The 24335-nt window shown below is 40.5% G+C and overlaps 1 protein-coding gene across 1 annotated transcript in view; it reads left to right on the top strand.

The window, feature by feature from the left end:
* uts2r (urotensin 2 receptor) overlaps nt 1-23835 on the top strand; it is a 63367-nt gene extending 39532 nt beyond the window's left edge. Inside the window, exon 4 of the mRNA XM_030399236.1 lies at nt 16643-23835. The gene's annotated coding sequence lies outside the window, so the exon portion shown is untranslated. The remainder of the gene's footprint in view (nt 1-16642) is intronic.
* Nucleotides 23836-24335: the final 500 nt, after the last annotated feature.

Genomic DNA, 24335 nt, shown 5'->3' with positions numbered 1-24335 from the left:
AATGTCTAGACCAGGAGTGTAAAACTTATTTTCATCACAGGCCACATTAGCATTTTGGTTCATGTCAAAGGGCTGGTTGTAATTGTAAGATTATAGAAATGTATCAATTTGTTGCCATATTACATTACATAACTGATAAGCTATGTTATTTGTTCTGCTTTAGTGTGTCTTGAGTTGTCAGTTGCAAAATGCTCCTTCTTTTTTTGCAGTAACTTTTGCAAACATATTCTGTTTCAGGTGAGCATACTTGGCTCCGTGTTTGGCAGTAATTATATTCCTTTGGCATTGTCACTGCGTTGTTACAAAGAAGATATACCAGCCTGTCTTTATTAAGCTCAATTAAGCATTGAATTCAAATTCCCCTCAGCATGAGCCTTTCTCGAACATGCTGCTGACATTACAAGCTGCAGCCCCAGCTTGAGTGTCACTGCTCCTTATATTGTTGATGACACACTATCTAACATATCCTAACTTGTAGTGGCTAGATGCCTTACATGCATGTTTAATCAGGAGGCATGCAAGTATATCAGCTTTTGTACATTTACATACTGTGAGTGTTCTGACCTCGGTCAGTAGAGACCACAGTAACATCAAAGGAAGCTAACAGACACAGCACTGACAGTTTTTTGTATTTTTAGATTGTTTTTAAGAAATGTGTTGGCTAATAGAGCCTACCTACACATCCAGCAGTCGTGAGACAACATATCATCATCATGGGTGTGCATCTCTCCCTCATAAGACGATTCGATATGCATCTAGATACAGGGGCTACGATTACGATTCAGGGACAATACATTTTAAATACGGAACGATTTGGTGCGATTCGATTCGATTCAGTGCGATCCGATACGAAACGATGTAATTTGATACAGTTCTTAACATTTGTTTAATGTAGACATTCATTTTCTGTAACAAACTAAAATAAGCAATTCAATAAAAGTGGCATTTCTTATCTTACCATGTCTCGAAAGCTATCACTCTCAACCACACTGTAAGGTCGTAAGTCCTTCGCAATCAAACGGGCTATAGATGCCGTGATTACCTTGGACCTCGCCGAGTTGTGGCTAAGTTGTGGCTGGAAAAAGTCTTTAATAGCCATGTTTTTGTCTTGTGTGTTCTTGCTAGCTGTAACGTTACTGACGTTAGCATCCACAGACTTCTCGTTGACCGTGTAGTTTTCTCCATGCCGTCTCACCAGGTGAGTTTTCAGATTTGTCCTTCTGCCATTGTACTTAATAGCTGTTCTACAGACCTTAAATATGGCCAGACTTTTGTCAAAATGTCCCTCCTCCTTATGAAATCCAAATCTCTTCCAAACTTTAGATTTCAGATTAGCTGGTGCATTGTAAACAGTGTCGGAGTTGTCTGACATGTTGATGTTGTTGTTGCTGTTGTTGTGGCTTTTCCCTTGGCTACACTAATGTTACTCTTGCGTGAATCTCACATTGACCTTTAACCTTTCACTAGAGTTGAGAGATGCTCTGCAGAATTAGCAGCTAAGCTTCCTTCAACCGATACATGACTAGAATCGGACCATCGACCGGTTAATGGTACACGTAAATCGATATAGGGGTCCGTGTATCGATGTAGTCGCATCTTTAATGTTAAAAACGGTTACTGATTTGTATCTGTGAATCTTTACACCCCTAATCATCATCCCATTTAAGTAATTCTTACAGTCTCCTGAGACCAATATTTCATCTTCGCCTATAGCGAGTAGATGTTTGACCTGCTAACTAATAGTTAACTTCCTCTTTCTGCTGTCCTGTCCTGATCAGTTGTTTTACAGTGGGCCGATCAGAACTACTTTGGTTTAAAGAGCAGTTGGTTAGATGTGGGGTTCATAAGATCAGCAAGACTTACCCAAAACAGTAAAGTTGTGAGATGCAAAACCAAAACAGTGACTTTAATGATGCTAACCTAACTAAGGCAAGGGTAGAGTCAGGTATCAAATTCCCTGTCAGATAAAACACAGTCATTTGATTCAGTCATTGTTTCTTAACTTCCATAGCCAGGGGATATGGAATATCCATACATCCTATCCTCAGTCCTCTACTGTAGGAAATGTATTTGTTACTAGTATTAGGTTTCTAAACTCTGGATCTGATCTGACCAGCAGAAATCCTACTTAAAGAAAAAAAAAAGTCCAGAAAGAGGCCCAAAGAAAGAACAGGATCAATATAGACAAAGATAAATATACCAAATTCAAATTGTGGCTGACCCTGACAGAGTCAAATAGGGAGAGAACAACTACATTGACAGAGACTGTCCACCTTTAATAAGGTACGGCTGAATTGATTCACCTGGGTATTAGACATATTGACCCCGCAGCAGAATTGGAACTCAGACCCAATCAGAGTGTGAATAAATTGGACACAGTCATGGTCACCAGTAACCTGTGGACCAGTGAAACCCACTGGTTTTACGACCACCATGTAATTAACTATGCACAAATAAATGTGTGCACACAGAGCGTACCATCATAAACATATTTCACATTCACCAACATTTAACATGGTGGAAGGCTTACATTGTACATACATTGTATTCTATTCTTACCATCCTAATCTAACCACTTACCCTACTGAATACTTTTAGAAAAAAAAGATTGGATTTAGTTTGTCTCTGACAGCGGGAGGACAGGAGGATAGAACCACCGATTTGGAGTTTAGATCTTTCAAGCATTAAGTAATGGAAAATGCCAGACAGCTTGGTTCCATTAGAGGCAGCCCGGCATCACAGGCAGCAACACTACTGACACAGACACAAAAAGTGATGAAAGCCTGCCCATTCATTGTGCACTGTAAAAGCCTGACTATGAAAACACAGGAATTACGTTTGAGAGGCAAACTACAAAGCAGGATTGCCCCAGGCCATTCATACCTGCGTAATCAATATTGTATCACAAAAAGCATGTATACACCATCTCTATACCAGAGAGCTGAGAGCAGTGTGTAACTCTGCAGGGCATGATGGAAGCACTTCACTCAAATAGCAACTCACTTCAGTACACAACATTCGCCGCTCTGTTCAAAGATGGTTCCTGTAGGACTCTTCTCTAATTGGCAGTATGTTAAAAACCATTACAGCAAGAAGTCAATCAAAATTAATAGGGGATTAACTCTCCAACAAGTGATGTTAAATCAAAATCAAGTGAAGGCAAGCATACAGAAATAGACTGCTGAAATAATGCCTCAGAGGATGGTACTATTGTTAAATCAACGTTAAAGTTTTCATTTTCTGCACATTCAATTAACAAATTCCAGCCCGTTTTCACTTCCAATGCGTTGGTCAGTCGCCCTATGCTTTTAAATGTGATACTGTAGAGTCAAAAGCGACTTAAAGATATGTCACACTAGTAACTTGAATTATGTTAATGAGGTATCTAACATGTAACCACAGTCCTTAGCCCCGAGTTTACTTGATGTGGGATACATAACTTGGGATACATGTAACTTATGTTACAAGGCTGAATATAGTTATTTGGACTTAAAATATAATCTTTTCCTAACCCTAACCACGTAGTACGTACGTAAGTACTGAACATCATCCATTTGCCAACATTAATATCAATCCAAAAGTCATAATGTTAGCGTATGATTCTAGAGGTGGGAATCATAGTTTAAAGCCTGAGTCCACTGACCAAGCTGTTTTCTGTGACAAGTTTCACAGTACTCTTGATAATTGCCAGTAGAAGAGCAAGCGACTTTCTCTTTATCTACTCTGTCCAGACCCTCTGCTTACCATCGCTAATGCTGCTGTTGCTTAAGGGGCTGCTTTTGTGACCAACAGCCCTGCACAGCCCTGAGTATTCCAAACCTCAGCTCAATCAGTGTCCATTAGCCAGCAGCCCCTGAGGATCAGACGAAAACATTCCACAGGGGTCAACTCAATCAAACAACCCTGAGAAAAAAGGAACGGAAGACTGTGATCAAGACAGATTTAAAGTTGGTTGCTGCTGCCATTCAGCTGGCTGTTTTGTCAAAAATAATGAGAGGAGGATTCCTGAAATTAGGCCGGTGTTGATCTAAAAGGAGATCAAGGTGTCTGAAGTAGTCGTGCTGTGCTGGCAAGTCTCACCCGGTCTAATTCGCTTCTGGTCGCGAGAAATGTGACACGTGGATTTTAAAGATATGCTATACTCTTCCACCTTGACATGAATAGCCAAGGGGAAAGCCATTAAATGAACACACACAGAGGAAAGAGTGTATGAGAGAGAGCAAAGAAGGAACCAGGGATAAAAGAGAACCAATAAACCTAACCTCAGATCTTCCAAAAGTGAAATAAGAAAGCTAAGAGACAGTTAATGGAGAAGACAAGACGAGTAACATGTGGAAAAGGAAAAAGCACTCCACGTTTATCGTTTGCTTTGATCAGCTGAAGTGATTTTGATTTGCCTCATCAGATTGTTCGCAAGCACGACGAACGCATAAAAATCAAGGTACTACAATTAAATAATGTTGTGAATTAGAGCAGTTTTGACCAAATGCTTAGCAGTACACCACACACAGTTTAGTAGAACAAAAAAAGGAGACATAGAACAGATACTCCCCTACAGTTAAAAGAGGTTGTAGAGAGGTCAAGAGCTTCCATCTGATATTCTATTCCAGACTTTAAAGGGAAGGGATAATCTCAGTTTTAGCCCTTCACCGTCTAGTGCGTGACTTTTCCAAAATCCAGGAGAAGTGGGTGTGAGAAGAGGTGTCAGGGTACGCAGAGGACATGGCTGAGGTGTTAGGTTGGGGTAGGGGCACATGCAAAGCTGGTGCGCCTGTAGGATTTTGAGAGAATGGCAGAAGACTGAAGACTGCTTCACAGTTTGGCAGATACCTCCAGGGTTAATCTTTCACCGCAAATCACAAAAGCTCTGCACAAATGAAAAACAGATCCCCAAGAGCACAACAGGTTAAATGCTTATTTTCTATATACAGAATATGAACAGCTACAACAGAGGTTTATATTAACAATGAGTCACATAACCACTTGTAACCTACATTCAACAGTTACGATCCAGCTCACTTCCCATCATCACAGCACAGCTTTATAGTGTCTACCAGCTCATTGTTTGTTTCACAGCCACCAAATTGTCTCTTATCACCCTTTAAAGCTAAAAAAAAAAACACTGAGCATTCTCTGCCCAGCATTAAACTCAACAGACAGACTAAGTTCGCGACCATTTAGCAGTCAAAGAGCCAGATATGTCCTTCAGGGTTCGGTGGAGACCAAACACAAAGCTAAAAGGAGAGTAAGCATTAGGATACAATCACCAAGATGCCAAAATTACAGCTAATAGGAATGCTGATGTTGCACTGCATCTGCTGGATGTATTGATAAAAGAAAAATGTAACATTTCCATTAAAAAAGATTACATAGAATAGGGTACTGGAGGAATGAGTCCCTAAACCTGGAAATAAGTTTGCATTTTGCACTTCCAGTTCCCTCTTCTCGAAAACAGTGGGAGTGAGCTTTGGTTTTCAGTTGAATCACTTAAATAGGGTCTGTGGTTAACACAAGCTAACACAAGCTTCTTGACAGACATTTTCATGTTTTGTTCAACAACATAAAATATGTCAGCAAATACCCAAGTTTGAATTATTAACCATTTACATGTCAAAAAAGGTGGTTACTTACAATAGCGTAATGAGACTACAGAGGTTGCCAGTGACATTGAACCTCATAATGCGTAACATGGAGACGTATCTACTCACTAGTCCGTCTTTACAAGTGGTCTTTAGTTGCAAAACTATTCTAACTCTAACTTTACAAATGAAATACAAACTTTGCAACTTGTAGACTGATCAATTTACAGCGTTCGTTGATTTTTAACTTTCAGTTATTCTTTTTCGCTTCAAAGTCATAATAGCAACAGGTGTTAATCTATGAAGATTATTTTGCTGACTGAAAGTTTATGAAGGTATCATAAAACTGTGTTTTCCACAGACCTTGTGTTCTGCAATAATCCAAAATGCAGTTCAAAAAACCCCAAAACTTTTTTTCAAGGGAACAAGGGCGATGCTAACTTCCTGGTTAGCCTACAAAAGTTTGTTATCACTGCAGCGCTCTGTAAGTATCAATTCACAACTCAATTCGCCAAGATGTTGTGCTGCCACAGCCTTTGTCCTGCTTTTTTAGCAGTGGCTAATATAAGCTAAAGTTAACATAATACCAGTTATCAATTTGCTTATATTAATTACATCTTAGCACGTCACAGCTAGACATTTGTTTTTTATCAAGAGTAAAACAATTAGCAAAAAATATTGTTAAGGCATTTGTGCTCCCTGTTGCTTAAGTTCCATGTTGTCTTGTAGCAAGAACTTGAGGCCACAGTAGGTACTGATAGAATGAGGAATACAGCCTCACTTCAATGTAGAAAACCTAGGTTTTAACATAAAAATATGTGACGAACAGCTTCGGAGGGGGTCTCATCAGCAGTTGAGATATAGGCACGCCAAACTTTCTTTGACTCGTGGGTCTTCTCTGGGACACACAGTACATTAAAAGCACCAAAAAAAACTTTGAATTCAAACAGGCAGTCATGTGTGCTGAGATTTATTGTTGATGTGTCAGAGTTTGATGAAGTGACATTTAAATATGGGAAGGGATCAAAGAGTGCCCTTGTTGCGACGTTGAGAGTTTCGTTCTGACACATCCCTGGAGTGAAACAGCTCCCAGCTCTGTCCCTTCCTTCTATGATTAAGGCGTCATTACAATTTTCTCTCCATCCTGCCTTTATTGAAAGCTTTTTCAGCAACCTTTCTATACCTCCCTTTTTTCTCAAGAACGAAACCTCAGACATACTGGCAACCTGTAAGAGCATCCAGGCAAATGTAGACATGAACAAAGGTTCTTCTTATCTTTACTGCTTTCATAGGTGACTGTTCAGGCTCTTGGAAGAGAGCGATGGGTGCATTATAATGCCCCTCTAGTTAGGTGCTTGGAGTCCCATACAGACATATAGCTGCACAAAGACATAGCCTCTATATGACATTCCTAAACACTACAAAATACAAAGACTGGGACCAAAATAACACAAATAAACAGTTCCCACTGGAGCACAACAGTGTAAACAGTGCAACACAGCTACTCCTACAGTAATTATGCAGGAGCCAAAAATACATGCAGCAGTTCCAGCTGCATTATTCATGGTGATATGGATTAGCAACTGATATGATCAATTAGTACTAGTGTTCATACCTAAATACCATGTCGGTGAATGGTTGTTTATATGTGTCAAAGTCAATACATAATTATGTTTAGTCATAGTGTAATTTGTTGTTTTATTAACTATCTGGTACTTCTGTGTTTACAGCGTGCTTTTATCTTGGTTTGTAATAAGATACTGTCTACAGAGGCTTCACAGGGGCATACTTGCACATGCACACATTGTAATCCCCCCCATCTATCATTAAAAAAAAATGCATAAAATGGGAAGCAAATATTATTAATAGGCTTTACAAATGTTAGTGGTGCTACACCTGCTGCATATTAATATGCAGCAACAGGAGTGAGTGACAAAGTGAGTGATCTTCTGTACACACAAACAAAAAAACAGCCTAATGGCAATCAACAGTGATTTTGAATACATCTCAGTTGTAATTTATTAATATATAGTGAAATGGGACAGTTCAGATGAGATTAGATTTCACATAATTTAGTATAGCTACTGGGTGAAATGACAGGATTAACACGGTAAGGCAAAAGATGCATTGAGAGTTTGGGTGAGTCCGTTGTATAGGATTCATGTATGTGATGGATAAAGTGTGTACACAAGTGAAGAGGAGTAATGGAGGGGAGTATCTACATACCATAATTAGAAATAACCGTATATTGAAAAATGTCTGTTTTCTAAAAATCTTCATGTCTTCCTTTGTTTAATGACATTTGGGCCTTTAGTCATACAGAGTTTAAAAAAAAAATCTTTATATGCTACTCCAGTGGCAAAGCTTTCTCATCAGTCCTTGTATGGGGATCTGCACTTGCTAATTTAGCTGAGCTGCATCTATCAAAGACAACCTACTGTGACATCCCAGCTTGTTGAAACTAATCAATGAGATAAAGTCATAATCCTTTAGATTTCAGTCCTGGGTGATGCGACACCTGCGGCTATACGTTGGTAACAGCATGTGCAGTTTAATTCCACGGCAGTCGCTCACTGATCAGCTACTTTTTAAAAATAGCAACCAGTCTTTCTGTTAAGAGAACAGCCAAACAAAATCACATGGTTTAATTGATGGAGTTAGTCAGTAATTGGTCATCATGTCTTGATGCACATGATGTGTGTAGTTACACACACAGCAGCCGGCGTGCCACGTGTTGTATTTAGACATCATCTCAAGCTCACTACTGCATTGTTTCGTGTGACTGCTGCACAATAAAAGTCACGCTGTGTTATGCCAGTTAAGTGCTTTCGATGTGAACTGGGAATGATATGCGTTAGGAGTGAGCATCACACAGTGAGGCTGAGATCAATGAGAGAAAAACAGTCACGCTGAATTACATTGCAGAATCGTTTCCTGATTTCATGCCTGACGACCATATGTGCCGCCATGTGAATGTTCAAGTTTCCTACAGTGGTTATAATGGGAAATCTGACTTGAGCTGGTGTTTAAGAAGCTACCTACAGGATGGCTTGGGTGACACATGTCCATATATTGCTTACGTTTCTGATTTACACAGTTGAAATTGAAATTACACACATTTGCTGTGTACTGTGCTGCTAATTGGCAATATTCCAATGCTATAAAAGCATTTGACCAGTTAATCGGTTTATATGGTATTCATGCAGTAGATCATTTGAAAAACACATGTGTAAATATTGGAGCCAGGCACTTTTCAATTGGGTAGCTGGGATGGAGTCAGAGGCACTGTTATATGAACCTTGAAATATGTCACTAGAAAATGAGGTTTCCTCTTTTAAGCAATAAAACACATACGTCTGCATTATTTGGAATTCAGACAGTGGTGGAATAGAGCAAACAATCAGTGAATACGATTGTGGTCGGAAAAGTAACAAAGAAGCTTACACTAGGTACAAAGTACAAGAGTCCCAAGCTACGGCGTATTACTATTGTTCTGATAGCTCTGAGAGCCCTTACCTTCATTTTTATTTCTCTGACATGACACGCTAAAAATGCAGAATATGTCATACATATACCATCACAATGACCTTTTTACAAAGAACATGAAGTCATCAGTTTTAGCGATTGTCATCCTGCATCATCATGATATGTGAGATGTGGGGAAATTAAACTCTGGTAAGTTTATGCAGCATTTTGATGCCTTTGATGTGTTTATTTATATCCCTTGGTGTCACAAAGAGCTGATTATAAGCATTTATATAACTGGGCTGTAAATCAACTGCATCTCATGATTAATGGCTAACAGAGACAGGATGAAAAGGAGGCATCTTGTACAGTAATGATTCGGGGAATGTAGCTGTGGGAATGCTGTCACACACACTTTTTGCTTTCCATGGACTTAATGAACTGACAAAGTACACTGAGCAGGATATAGCACAGCAGTTTTTACAGCTTTTGAAATATTAATCTGGGAGAACACTCGCACTGGTGTGCATTAGTGTACCATGGTTACCAAATGATTTCATTATTATATACATATGCATGACAGGTGGATTACAAGACTGATTCTTGAACAGTTGACGATCAGCAAATGGAGCTATCAGTGATTTAACATCACATCTCTATCATCAAAAATTATGTGCTGCCTTTTCAAGCGCTCTTGGCCTGAATGCGCAACCTCACCTGGGTCAGTTTTAACCGAACCAAACAGGTAAGGTGTGAAAGCATGGAGACAGCTTTACTTTTTTTCCACAATACATTATTCGAGTTCAAGTTCAGTTCCAGTTATATAATGCTAACTGTTGATTTTTTCCTCCTGTTATGTTCAGGGCTGGTAACTTAGATAGATATAGTCACATTGTTGATATGCAATATTCAGTTTGATAGTTATCAGCTTACCTGTAATTATTTGTTGATTAACTAGACTTGTACAGTCAGGTCTCCAGAGGTTCTTGTGGGTGTGCACTGAAATATGTGTGTAGCACCCAAAATGCATCGTAGGCGTACAGTAGCTGTACAGAAAAAAGAAGCTTTAAGAAAAAAAAGAAGACAAAGACACTTTCTTGCCAAGAAAAAATGCTTCAAGAGGCAGATACCGCTGTAGTGGCCAGCAGGGTGGCCAGGCTTCACTCCATGGCTGCTACGGTTACCCCTGGCCAACCCCCCCGAGATCTGTGGTTGCTAAACAGAGGCACATTTGTGCACACACACAATATCGACACACTGTCCTTATTACTGTTCTGTGTGCATTGGTGTAATTGCATGTGGGGCTGAGGCCTGCGGTGCTGCAAGCCTCAGATAAGAACCAGGCAGTGGGTTGTGTGTTAAGCCAGGCAGGATAAGCCAGGTCTGTATGTCCTGCCAGAGAGGAAGCAAGCAAAGCAGAAGGGTTACAGCCAGAGAACCAGCAACACTGACTCACAAGCCCTCATGGCGCAAAAACCGGAGCAAAAAATCTGCTTTTATCATTTTTTACTTAGACGTTCAGCCAATATCACCACCTGGCCGTAAAAAAAATTCTGCATTCAAATTGAACTTTCTGCACCTCCCGTGACATATTTCATCCAGAAGTGAAAGCAATCTACTCCGAATGTAAATGTGTTGCCAGCCAGGTTGAGTGTGGTCCAGTGTGTGTGAAATATATAACAATAACAACTGTGACAACTGCAATATTTACCCTTTAAATCTTTCTCCCAGTTTGCCGGGGAGGAGATTTATACCACTTTGCTGCTAATATGTTTCACTTCACAGTCATCCTCACTGAATCCCTCCTTTAAAGGTTTAGCATGTTACAATTACCATGATGAGGTTTACTTCTGTTTTGAACTCGGTGAATAATCGACATCAAGTGAGTTACGGGAAATGGCAGAGGAAACCAGTCTCAGTCAATGACCCCTTAATTTCCTCAGCAGATTGAGATCCACTCATGGTCACTGATGAGCCCTTTATGATGAGGCCTTGGCAAAGAGAGAAAAAAATGTGCACCTCGCTGCCTGACGGCTGCTGCCAAGTGGGCCGTAAGGTGGTTTGGCTGCTACTGAGAGAGCAAAGGAGGTGTGGGGGAGCAGGACAGTAGCGAGAATGAGAGGGGTTTAGAGGGGGTAATGAAAGAGACACATCAGTGATAGGGCTCACAGCCAAAAAGCAAGTCAACAGGTGGCCAATGAACAGCTGGACTGATGGCCTCGGGAGCAGAGTGACTCAGGTTTCTATTTTCTTCCCACTGTTATTCAGATAGGAAAAGAAACACGACTCTATCGTTGCAGGCATTAGAGTCAAAGAATACAGCCAGCAGCCTAATCTTCTCAGAGCCACTTGCTTCTAAAGGAGGATAACCGTTTTCCATCAAGTGAACCTCTTGTCTTATAAAATTAAACTTTAATTGAATCAATATCATCATATTGCACCTCTCGAAAACGCCAGATACATTACCAGTGGCTTCCTTTCCCCCCTCAATTACCTTTCGACAACTTTATGAGATGATGCAAGAATGTAAGAGATACACAGATTCTGCTTTTATAGTCAATTAAAGTATGTTTGATACTGTCAAGGAACCATTTTCCTGCTGTATCAGGACCGACTGGACTATCTAAAGCTTGGAAGGGACTATTAAAGCCTATTCAATTACTGCATATTTACTGTCTTGAATAACGGTAACACTAATTCAACTAAGATAAGACAAACATTCCCATCCCGCACAGGGAAATCAGTACAGATAAAGTACAACAGCAAGTGCAGTTACTGGGCTCTATCTTAACGATCTGAAACGCAAGTATCAAATGCAAAACGCAAGTAGCTTTGTGGGCGGATCTCAGGCGCTGTTGCTATTATGCCGGCGGGATAAATGAGTCTTGCGCCCAACGCAAATCTAAAATGGGTTGGTCTGAAGTAGCTACATTACTCATAGGTGTGGTTTGGGCGTAACGTGCAATAAACCAATCAGAGCGTCATCTCACATTCCCTTTAAAAGCAGGCGCGCTTGTTCCATGGTGGATTGCTATTATAATGGCGAATTTGCCAGGCACACGCCAGGAGCGGTTCACAGCCGAGGAGACCGACGTTCTTGTCAGGGCTGTAAAAGACTGAGAAGTGGCATTGTATGGGGATGGGAGAAATCCATCCAAATTAGCTTTGGTTAAACGGGCGTGGGAGGAAATTGCCACAATTGTTTCTAAGGCTGGCATCCCCAGGACATCGCACCGGGCCTCGGGAGCAGTGCGCACGGGCCAAGCAGTGTGCAAGGGCCAGCTGATGCGCACCCCCGACATCCGTGTGGCAGAGACGTTGGGTCTGAGGAGGAGGAAAAAGTCGCCGGGTCTGAGTTAAGACAGTAGCCCTTTTTACACAGCGTCTCTGAATTAACTCCGGAGCAGTGGTTCGCTAACTCTCCGCTGATGGTGATTTACACAGAGCGAAGCATCTCCGCTGTACCGCTGTGTAATTCACACAGAAAGCCGGCGCTGCGGCTCCTAAGGGGGCGTGATGGTACACGTCATGATGACGATGTCGGTGTTTCCCAGGTGTTCCCTGAAGTCTCGGTCGGGAGGACTGACAGTCGCAGTGATTTATTTTCACCACAAACACTCGGTGAGTTAAAGTTTTTTTTGCCGGTGAAAGATGCTGTTTTTCAGGCAGAAATGTGACGAAGAGTCGGGAGGACAGACAGGAGGACAGACAGGAGGACGGACGCTGCTCCACGTACAGCTGTTGTATTTTTTTCCTCATATAAGTTGCCAAAGACAGTTAAAGTTACTACGTTACTTTTGTTTGGTCCTGCAACTTTGCTTTGTGGGACATTTCTCTGTATTTAGTTGAGTGAAGGACCTGTGCAGTTATCAGACTGTCAGACCGACACGCCCGCGCTCCGCGCCTCCAGCTTATCCGTTCACAATGGGACGGTTCACACGTTGAAACTCTCCCTGACTCTCCATCCCCATCTTCATACGATAGTGACTGAATAAATAGTTGAAAGTTGAAAATTTCTCGCCTGAGCTTGTTTTATCTATTCATTTCACAGATATTTATACATTCTTAGTCCTTTAATTAAATTCATTATGGACGTGGACTTAAAATCATTGCTTTATTTTATGGCCTTACTGCCCTGGCTGTTGGCCTTTGTGCCCTCAAATAATTGACAATAGGAAAGGCCAAGTGGCCTTGCCCCTAAAATGGGGAAATTCCAGGCCTGCTGCCCAGACTGTTGCACCTCCTCCACCAAAGGGAACCCTGGGGACCATGTTGACCTTGGCGTATCGCTCACCTCGCCTTCTCCAGCAACGCTGACGACCATCATTTCTGTGCAAGGTGACCCGACACTCATCAGTGAACAGGACGGTGGACCACTGCTGCATTGTCCAGGTCACATGGTCTTGTGCCCACTGCAAACGTTCACGGCGGTGTCTTGGTGTCAGTGGAGTCACCTGCAACGGTCGTCTGGCATTCAAGCCAAAGCGGTGGAGTCGGTTTCGAATGGTTTGTCTGGAAACCCTAGTACCCCTCACATCTCGTAACTGGGCCTGCAGCTGTGTGGCAGTTGCATAACGATGTCTGAGTGCATAGGTCCTTAGGTGCTGGTCATCGTTGCGGTCTGTCACTCGTGGGGCTCCACTCCTGGGTCTGTCACGAACTCTGTCAGTAGTTCTGTGTCTTGATGCAAGTCTGCTGATGACACTTTGAGACATACCAAGTTCACGAGCAACATCTGACTGCCTGCCACCGACCCGAAGGTGCGCTATGGCCAGGTGGCGCTGCTCGTCCGTTAAGTGACGTCGTGTGTTTATGGCTGTTTGAATGATGAACTTGGAAATGACTTACTGACAATACCAGCTTTTTATACCCACAGAATGTTGAAATTGATGCCACATTGAAAAGGGTTCTCTTTTAGTTTTTTGGTATTGGCCCCAATATGTAAGGCACACTGTAAACAGTGAGACCATTATGTGGAAAACACAAAATGAGGTGTGTCTATCACCCCAATACAATTGCCTCCCTATCCCAAAACTCTCTGAAGTGAAACAAACACTGTATGTATGAAATCCACTGAGTCTCTCACAATATCCCTAACTTATTGTGAGTAGTGTATACCTATATATACTAACCAGAAGACCTATAATACATTCTCTATAGAGCATCACGGGCCATTCGTGGTGAAGCTCATCATATGCCCTGCCCCATCACAGCCATGTGATGGTGGAAATATAGATTTTTAATGAATTGAAAGTTAATTCTATTTAAACATAGATTGATCAGACAGACAGATTGTTTTTGAAGTGCAGGATTTATTAGGTAACGCAGAGAAATAAAATGGATTGAGGAAGAAATAAAGTCAAATAAAGAGAGAATTGTTGATTACCTTTATCAGCGTTCTTCATGCCAGTGGCAACAGCACTATATAATGGAAGAAGTCCATGTGCGGCTGCTGTGTGCCAAGTTGTTTGTGTTTGAGTGACTTTTTCCGCACCTTTTAACGATGGCGCTCCAACATTTACCAGGTAGGATAATACTGGATGTTCCAGGGAAAGCACAGAAAGAGTCTTGTTAAGTGGCTGTGGAAAGAGTGACGTGCGCATCACTTCAAATAGCACCTGCACATGCTGTCACACACTCTCGCGCACACATCTTCACACACTTCATTACAGATGTAAGGTCAGTCGAAAGTACCAGTATGGTCCAGTTGTATCACAGAGAGATCCATTTTCTGGACTTGTTATAAAACATGCATGAATGTCTCACAGATGTCTCTTTTACAACAGTGGTCTGGTGGTTAAATTGCTTTTTGGGCTTTCAAGAGATGTGTACGTTTCAACTTGCATACTTTGATGTCCCTGTGGTAGATAGAAGATGGTACTGCCCCTCTATTTTTACCTTTATTGAATAGTGCAGCTGAATATAGGAGACATGCAACAACTTGTTTGTAATTGTATTACAATTTAAAAATAAACAGGTTTAATGATGCCATTACTAACACTTACATAGTCTGATTAATAGATAATGATGTTAATAAGAATTTCTTAAGGATTTACAAAGGCCTTGTTACCGATACAAATCCTGACTTGAAGTGAAGTAGAGCCGGAGAGGCTGTATCCAGGCAATTTCTTGTTTATCTATTTAAAAATATCAAGAATGCCTTCATGTTTTGCAATCTCTGTAAACTTTATTTGAATGGAGTGATGACAGAGCACTGTTAAACTTTCAGATTAAGGATTCTCAAATATCATTATTCAAATGACTGGCAAGGGTAATGGTTATCTGCATTTTTCTTCCTTTTTTCCCTATGCCTTTGCTTAAACAAAATGCAGCAGTCAGCAAATTCATTTATATATATATATATATATATATATATATATATATATATATATGAGGTTTTCTTTATTGCACCAAATTTTAATTTCATTCAGAGCCTATATCAGAGAAAGGGAAATGATGTCTGCCGGTCCTCTAGGCGAATAGGAAAATGAAGTTGGTAGTAGAACATATGAGTTGAGCTGATTATAGATGCCTTTATTCAGCCATGAGTAGACCTGACCTGAGCCCAATGAAGGATGAAGAACAAGAAATTCAATAGATCCTAAAGTTATCCAGTAATATAATATACCCGCCAGTACTCAGTGCTGTTCCTCTTTAACATTCTGCTGCATAGAACCTACTGTGATTACCACACTCTTTTTGTTCGTATCAAAGCATGGGAATTGTTCATTTACTATTTGGGTAGTAGGGGTAAATCTTATGAAGCAGATGAACAGTCACTGAGTGAATGGATTTGCATCTGACCCACTTCCATTTGATTTGAATAAGCACAAAAGAAAGTGGTACTATGCAGATACAGTTGGATAACCCTAAACCCTACCCAGCAAAGTTTGCTGGAACGTCATGACGCATTTTCGAAGGCATACATGTGGCTACACCAAAAACGTTACAGGGGAGGGCCTATAATCCCCCCCACCATCTTCTAATTCACGAGAAGATCAATTGAGCAGGCTGGTTTGGCAGTGTGGAGAAAAGAGATAAGGGGCTGGGAGCTGCTAAATTATGTTTTTCGTGGTATGCATATTTTCAACAACAGTACGGTGTTTCTGAAGCTCTACTACTTCCGCCCCCCACTCCCCCTTCATAATTCACCTTTTTTTTAACTTTTTTTTTTTAATGGAGCTGGTTTTTTTTTTTTCTTTCAGTTAAGACCGAGTAGGAACTTGTTTTGGTGACAACGAAGCACCAGAGGGAGAATGGCTGCGGAATCAAAGACACTGTAATCTGATACTGCAAGGCAATCCTGTTTAATATGCTCTCTAAATCGTGCTGTAATGTTTTCTTTGAGTCAGAATTCCCCTCTTTCTATGAGTGTGTGCGTGTCTGTTCTGCCCACTTATCTGAATGCAAACAGGAACTCAAAAACTGCCTCCTCGCTATTTTTACCAGCAAACTGTTTCGAAGGGGGACAAGTAATGCAAACAGTTGGGATTGTGTGTATGTGTATTTGTATATGTGTGTGTTTGTGTGTGTGTGCGGGTGTTCAGAGGATTTACAACTGCAGTATTAATAGCCTGTCCTGTGTCTCCCTGATACAGATATAGCTGGGCTGTGCTGGCTGAGGGAGAGGAAGAAAGGACAGGAAGAAACCTGTTGGAGACGACAAACACAGTAGCGGACCCTGAACTCCCCATCACCACAACCGTGGAAGAGGACGAAGAAGTTTCTGTTGCATTTGTATAGTCCAGTACGTGTGGACGCACACGCATGGTCATGGTATGAGCACCAGCAGGAACTGAATGAGCCGGTAGCTGCTGCTGGAGACTGTCTGCAAACTACAAGTCTATTTATTTGTCACTGGCGGGAACTTTCCTGTGTCCCAAGAAAAGCGATCAGCGTCTTACATTACAAAAATGAGACTTTTCAACTTTTGTGCTATCTCTTATGTTTACCCTCTGTCCCCCTCACAGTGCATTGTGTCTGCCTTCAACTGAAAGTGTCTTTGAAAGCGTAATTTGGTTGTGCTGGAGATAAGTTGGCTGTTGACACACAGGTGAGATAAGGGCAGCGATATGGAAGCATCAGTGGTTTGATTCACAAAAAAAGGAAACTGTGTTAAAATCTCAGTCAAGCTGAGGTGAGAAAAAAGAAGTGTTGTCTGGCATGTGATATTTTAAATCCATGACGGATCAAAATGTATGAAAGAGTGTTCACTGTTCAGACAGACAACAGCACTGCGTGGAAACAAATGGCTCGCTCTTTTTTTTTGAACGGGACCACTGACTCAACATGATGGGATGTCACCCAGCTGTGATGCTGCTATCCTTTAGGCACTTTAGGCACAAGTACATGACTAGTAAGGAGAGGACGGTTTTTCCACTGTTAAGGATATCATCATTTTTGCCTTTTTTCCTTTCGCTTGGTGTCATAAATCACCATGCAGTGTTTTGCCCTCTGATGAGCCTTTTAACTCAATGATCTGCTTCTCAAACTGGACTGAAATTTCAGAAACAACATCACTAGTGCAACAACAAAACTAGCACAGCGCGTGCATTATTATTTGAACTCAGTGCTGTTTTCCGTCTGAACAGCCAGCAAAGTACGCAAGGAAATGTATTTTCCCTGCTGTCAACAAATCTTATGAAAAAAAATAACAATGACTATTAAATGTTTAGCCAAAGCCTGATATATGTTTCTTTGTGCTGTAAATTGCAAGTGTTTCATTAAATAAGACTAAGAGTATACAGTGGAGCTAGAAGCTATATGTGAGACCAACGAGATCATTCCTAAATCACTGAATTGCCAGTGACTCCTAAAATGACTTATATCACAGTTCCCAAAACATCATGGCTGTTGGAATGTACCAGCAAAATGACACTGGACCTTTGTCATACTGTCACAGTTTTGTTAGGTTTCGGCAAGAAAACGGTTGGTTAGGTTAGGAAAACTTTAAAGTTTGGGTTAAAGTAACTACAATTATGTTATGTGAGTAAGGAAAGAATCTACATTACATGAGTAACTTCACTTATGTAACTGTAAATGACGTCACTTAACTATGTTAGTGTGATAAAATATCACCATTGTCTTTTGGCTTCTCATGAACAGCGACAGCCTGGGTTAAAGCCCTTTGTTTGAACCCAGCCACCTGTCCCTGACCTCCTCCCTAAGCAGACATTTTTGCTTTTTAAACAGTAACGATTTCTTCCTTTTCCTGCGCTAATGATTATTATGGCCACTAGAGGTTGCTGCCCAACAAGAAATCTCCACATGAGTAAGTAATAACCTGCTTTCACTGTCTTTCTGAGGACTGGCTGGTGAGATTGTACTAAGACAGCTAAATGCTAACATCGGCATGCTAACCTGCTCACAATGACACGGATAATATGCTTATGTTACATTAAACATATGCATCATCTAAGTTCGGAATTTTTTAAACAATCTGATTATCAGGATAGAGCAGGTGCTTCGCTGAAACAAGTATTCCGTACGGATAATGTACCTCTGCAGGTATGCATAACAACCAAGATAAATGCGTCAATGTCTGTACTCGGGATGAAGCAGTTAATTTATCCTAGTTTATTAAAAAAAATCATCTGTAAATAGTTCTCTAATTGTTGTGGTCAAAAACATTGATCTGAAGCTGATAAATAATAAATTATGAATATAGTGACTTCTGATCAACCCAGATCAATTTAAGCCTTAAATTACCTTAATCTTTTGGTTGTCAAGAAAACAAACAGAAGAATCAGTCTGATGGCAGTCAGTCATGGTTGAAATCGTTGTTGATTAAAAAAAACACAAATGGTTTACTCGCTGAATTGTTCCTTCATTGCCATGAACAATACAGATATGTTGAGCCACTCCAATACTTGCCATGGTGCCGTAAAGACCACAACTTGTATAGTCATCTGCATTTTGCAATATCCTGTATGAGTGATCCACAATAGTAGCCAGTAGTTTCAGAATACATAAACACAAGCTATCTCAAGCTAGCTCAGTATTTGAAACTGTGTCGTACTTGTTGAACCACAGTAAAAGAAGTTTCATTTTGCTGAAAATCATTCCCATGTCTTGTAATTGCAACCCCATGATGCCGATCGGTCACTGTCAGACTTGCAAGACAGAAAGCTCTGTAGTGCGACCAAGGCATTAGCGAACACTTAAAGAAAATAAACTATATCTCCTGAACCATTTTTTTAAAGATTTATGTCTTTAGTATGGACTTGGAGCTGAGTGACAGAGGCAGGTCAGGAGAGAGTAAAAGTATTGAGAGAAGACTATTGGTTTTGGTTTTGGGTTTTACAGGGGATTTCTTTCACCTGAATAAGGAAAATAAAGAGAAATGACTGCCTTATTCCATGTGCAAACAAGGTGATCATTCAATCTAAGAAAACCTTGCTCTGAACATTGTGAAATAAATTGTAAAAATAACTGAATATATTTTTGCGGGGGAAAAAAAAAACATATATATTTCCCAGTAAAGATACGGTTACTGGTATGTTTCATCTGATGTATTGAACCTGTTTACAGATATTTGAATTTGTTTGCATGTCATTACTGCTATTCAATGCTACCGTGCAATGCTATTATTCATAAAAAAAATGCTTAAAAGCCAAAAGCGCTTTTGTGTTTTCTCAGATTTGCAAGGCTCCACTGAGGCCTCTATTGTCATCCCAGGATGGTTGATCGTGTTTTGGCTTGAGTTCTAATACAAGGAAGGATACAAAGTGTGTGCGCACGTAGGAACCAAGCTGTTACATCTCTATTGATTTAACTCCCAGAGCAGCTGGAGACAAGCTGCAAACATCGCCTGGATGGTGAATATTTAACCAATCTATCCTCCAAAGAAATCTTGTACTTGGATTTGGGAAGAGGTTTTGTATGCAGGAGCTGGAAAAGTGAAATAACTTTACACAGATCTCGCCATGGGAACCTGGGTTTTTCTTTAGATGTAGCCTGCTGCATTTGTACTCATGTACACTTGTACACATGAGCATTCAACACCAGCTGTGCTAATGTGCAATCATATTTCATACCTTGTGACTGAATCTCAAATGTTACAAATAAACCGATTTATCGGCCACAAATAGAACTGACTTTCATTAAAAAGTTTGGTTGCTTTCTATCTTCTTTGACAGGATGTTACTTGGAATATGAGAGAAGGAAGAGATAATAATGATGGTGTATGGTAGCATGGGGTTCATTCTTTGGATCTGAATATGAGAGCTGAGTGTTTCTGTTTTCAAAGCTTGTAAGTTAAACACTTCAAACTTCCTTGAGACTGACCTTCTGCCTGCACTGTCAGATATGTGAAAATGTATTTTCTGTAAGCTATAAAAGGTCCACATTATTATATTCATGGTGGGAATAGTGACAGCGTTTAATATCAGCCAAATTTAGATCGTAATCAGAACCAATCACAGCCTCTGTTGTTGCGTTTTTTGAAAAGATAGACCCAAGCGCTAAAACACGCAGGAAGTAGGATCAGGAACTGAAAAATTTGCATTGTTAATTAAACGCCAGAATACGTAGTAGCAACACAAAAGCTAAAACAAAGTACCAACTCAGAAGCGTGAACTACAACTCAAGCAATAACATAAAGCCAGGAACAAAAACCAGAAAACATACCATGGGATGATACGGGAAGACACTAAAAGACACTGGAACAGGCTCAGGGGGCTAACAGGTTGAGGACGTAGAGGGAACACAGAGGGAACACGGGGAGGGAACACAGGAGGGAACACAGGGAGGGAACACAGGAACAAACTGACAAAGACAACATTCAGTGCTGATTGACAAACAAGACACAGGTGGAAACAGAAAACGGGGGGAAAGCACACACTGAGAGGAACTGAAAAGCAACACACGACCCATTAGGGCACAATTTCAAAATAAAACAGGAAATGACAGAATCACAAAACCAGGATCATGACATTCTGTATTGCTTGTCCCTACTGCAGAGAAATTCAGACAAACATTCAGCAACCCTCTATTGTCCCAGGCACAAATAACTTGCATTTAAATGTATGAATTCAACTTCTGTTAGGTCTAACTCAATGTCTGCTCGATAATATAAATTAATTAAGGGCCACTCAAGTTCAGTTTGCTTGTAATGAGGAGTTCTGCACAGCCTGGGAAAACAATTGTATAATGTCTTCTGTTTCAGGGAGCTTTCAAAGTCTAAGAAAAATAAATCTTGTAATTTCATAAGGGTTATCTCAGCTGGGGCCTGAAGACTCTTCATTCTTTTGAGTTCCATTGAGTTTACTAAGACTTTACCAAGAGATTTACAGGGCAAAAAGGATGTAACAAGGATCCAGCATTTTTCGATTTCTGCCCATTCTTGGTCTAAAAGTGTATCTCGTCCTCTGCTGTTTATATATTTTTTGTTTTAACTCTCATGAGTACCAGTCTGATTTAATGTAGGACATAATTATGGTACAATACAAATATATTAATAGTAACTTTAACAGCAGACCAAAATCAGCGCTTGTCTTCTGTAATTGTTGACTCACAGAACTTACTAAGCTTTCAGGTGTTTTTTCACCAGTGACTTTCAAACAAAAGTTCACTTTGAATCACCTTGATTAAAATACCAAGAAATATGCAAGATTTCAGCATAAGGCTGTCAGGTGGAATGCCTCTGTAGCTGAATGGTTATAGTACATGCCTCTGAGCTATGCCATTCTTCCAAAACCCAAATAGTCTAAAAAATGACCCCCATTGGAATGAAGGCCAGTTGTCTGACAAGCATGTTATCTCAAAAAAACAAACAGCTATTGCTCAGGCCGATTGCCATGAAAATAATTCAACTTACGTACAGTGCTTGACTTCGCTAAAATACTTATCTAAAACCCAATCACAAGCTTCTCCTGTACATAAACAAGTAGTTTTGATACTTGAACCTAACCAAACTGCCACTGTTTCATACATTAACCACCTGTTTATTACTGTTACCATAACAACACAGGTCACCTGACTTTGATGAGAAAGGTCAAACCTTACTATACTGTTGTGGGCTTTTGCTTTAACAAGGAAAAAAGGGCTGTCAAGCAAATGGCCCTTGGTCCAATGGCACATTTTCCGTATTATTTGGGTTTCAGAATAATCGACCAACAAACAATAGGCAGTCCCCAGTGTCCCTGATTTCATTCTGATGGGGGACCCGTGTTGCATGTCATGCCTTCTCTTTCTCTCCCCTTGTTTCCTGTTTCGCTTTCCCGCATCAAGTTAGAGTACTGAAAATGTCTTTAAACAGAAAATTGTCATCTTCATAGAGAATGCAACCTTCCAATATCTTTGTGGAAAAAACAGGGACTATGCCAAGGTATTCAAAGGTGAAATATGTACGAATTTTGGTTCAAAACATTCAAAATTATCTTAACATTATTAACATAATGTGATACAAGAATAGATCTAATCGTATGTCAAAGAAATCAGTGTATTGTGTTGCGATATCCATTGAAGTTAGCATGCTAACCACCTAGCGCCGAGCCACTTTGTACCTCAAGAGCTCATAGTCCGATAGTAAAAAACACCAACACTCCCTGGGTTCTCCAAACTCACAGTCTGGGCACAGTCAGCCAACAGGTGTGATAGTTGCATGGCTATTTGAGCTAACCTACTAATGTCAGCTACATTTAGCGGTTCCTCTGTTGATGTGCTGCCCCCTATTTGCTTGGAGTATGAATTTGACATGTGGCCATTTCTCACATATTGCACCTTTAACCCTTAAGCTTCATTCAATACATTTCGACCACTAGGAGGCGAAATAAGAAATCAAGCTGCAGACGGAGCAACATGATCCCATAGAAGTTGTTTTCAAAACTTTGCTTTGACAACTTTGAGGTTTTAATCAAGCCTTCTTTTTAATTCGGTATCAAATGCAATGCATTAAGTCCTTTTAATTGTAAAAAGTGTCATCTTGTTGCGGCAGCCTGTCTCTCTCTCTGTGTAAAGTTCTTCTTACAACTGATTTCATCATTTACAATGCATTTATGAAGGAAGACATCATTTGATTGACAGTAAACATCCCAAATTTCAAAGAGTACTTCTGTGTCGCCTGTGGAGAAAGTCCCCAGACTGCTCAGTTTTGTGAAAACTTCGTGAAAACAAGCACGCTCAGCACAACGATTTGAGCCTTCTTGTGAGTTCTGCAAAAGTTTTACATGAAGATACTTCTTTATTTGTATGCTGTCAAGCTGTCAACTTGTGTTTGGAACACCCAGGGTGGACGCTGATACAAAATATGAACAGTCCTAGAGGCTGAGTGATCTGTATCAGTGATCCAATTCAATACAAAAGATATAAAATTAGCTTTGCTTTCTGTCTGAACACACTATAATATGGGATGACTGATGATAGCTCTCTTTCCATTAAGTCTGTTAAATGTAATCTCACTAATCAGAAATCAAGTTTTCCCTGACATTCTTTCAGCCCATGAATTACATGAGTTTAAGCCAGATTTCTTCAAGCATGTTAATGTAGCCAGTAAGAAGATTCATCCTATTAGTGTTTATACATAGCGGACTGTTCTCTGGTACACTGCGTTTAAATCTCTGCTTAATTAGACAGTGTTGTTCTTAAATAAGGGATCAGACACATGTCCAGTCATGAGGGGGTGGTTTGCCCTTGGCTGATGTTGTATTTATCTTTAATTGTATTCTCCCTAGGGGTGACGCAACACCTGGAGCTACAGTGGAGCACTAATGCTGTTATTCTGTTATTCTAAACTGAAGACAATGACTGATGTTAATCATGTGCTCTCTTATTAAAAAGAAAAACAGTTTGACCTCCCTGTTCAGTGTCTCTGTGTCCTTGGTAGAGTAGTTATTAATCTCTATAATTAATTGGGTTAATCGGAATTCTCACTTTACATCGTGCCACTGAGGGATTATCTGACACAACCTGCTCAACATCCTTAATGATGCCACAGAAACCATCCTATGAGACAATTCCCATTATCACATATCTTGCGGAGATGTGCTGAGCTTCGACTGGAGGGAAGCAAATAAGAAACACTTGTCAGTGGAGAAAAACACGATCGTATGTCCTGGGGTCCGTTTCACAAAGCAGGTTTAGTGAAAACACTGAGTCTGTTAACCCTGAAATGAGGGAAACTCTGAGAAGGGAGGTAACTCAAACCAGAGAAAGAGGGGTAACTCTAGCCTGTTTCACAGAGAGAGGTAACTTAAGCTCTCGGCCAGTTACCATGGTAACATACTCTCTGAACCTAACCTGGTCAGGACCAGGTTTTTCTAAACAAACCTCGAGTTTCTCTCTGTCTCCGCC

This window comes from Sparus aurata, chromosome 20 (assembly GCF_900880675.1).
Source record: "Sparus aurata chromosome 20, fSpaAur1.1, whole genome shotgun sequence".
Classification (NCBI taxonomy): domain Eukaryota; kingdom Metazoa; phylum Chordata; class Actinopteri; order Spariformes; family Sparidae; genus Sparus; species Sparus aurata.
This window is presented reverse-complemented; position numbering and strand designations above follow the sequence as displayed.